The 804-nt window shown below is 41.9% G+C and overlaps 1 pseudogene; it reads right to left on the bottom strand.

Moving 5' to 3' along the window:
* Positions 1-80: 80 nt before the first annotated feature.
* Positions 81-397, bottom strand: LOC106511980 (WNT1-inducible-signaling pathway protein 3 pseudogene; annotated as a pseudogene).
* Between the last annotated feature and the right edge of the window lie 407 nt (positions 398-804).

The following is an 804-nucleotide window of genomic DNA, read 5'->3' as shown; positions in this document are numbered from 1 at the left end:
CTCTTGTGGAACCAACTTCCAGTTTCTGTCCGTGAGGCTGACACTCTGTCTACTTTTAAGATTAGACTGAAGACTTTAGTTATTCCTTAGTTCAGCTGCTGTAGGCTTAGACTGCTGGAGAACAAACTGACCACATTTCCTCACTCTGAACTGAAGTACGCACCTGTTTTGTAGGTGGTGTCCTGCTGGTGAGTCTTTGGGCTCGGAAGGTTGTGACCAGCTGGTCTGTTGCCCATCAGAGGGGCGGGGCCTAAAAGACCAGCGGGCTTCTGGATGAAAGCAGGCGTACAACCGATGGCTCCTCCGATGCAGGTACACTTGTAGAGCGGGCTGGGCTGGAAAGCTTCTCCGTTCTCATAGTGAGCTCCATTCAGGTCACAGCCGACCGCCATCATGTCTGAAGAGAGGAGGGAAACACAGCAACTGGTTTTTATTTTTGACTCTGAGCATTTTGATGTAAATAAGTGACCAAGCTTATTGTGAAATTTAGCTCAGAAATGAAAGCTTTACAACTTATTAACAATAAAAATATCTTTGAGGTTTAACAAGCAAACACAAGAAATAAAAACTAAACTGAGCAAAACAGAAACTAAAAGTTCAGATTAGCAGAACAGAAACAAAAGTTACTAAAATGAGCAAAGCAGTAGCTTCTTGTGTATTTACAAATGTATAAGATGCAGTGGTGGGCACCAGCCCACTAAAGGGCAAATCCACTAAGTGTGGACCTAAATATTTCATTTGCGCTTTAGCAATCTTACCAATTTTTATAATTCATAAGCAGATTTGTACTTTCTAAAATTAAAA

The sequence above is a fragment of the Austrofundulus limnaeus genome, unplaced genomic scaffold, assembly GCF_001266775.1.
Source record: "Austrofundulus limnaeus strain Quisiro unplaced genomic scaffold, Austrofundulus_limnaeus-1.0 Scaffold3747, whole genome shotgun sequence".
NCBI lineage: Eukaryota > Metazoa > Chordata > Actinopteri > Cyprinodontiformes > Rivulidae > Austrofundulus > Austrofundulus limnaeus.
Note: the sequence above shows the minus strand (reverse complement) of the source record. Positions and strands in the feature narration are given on the sequence as shown.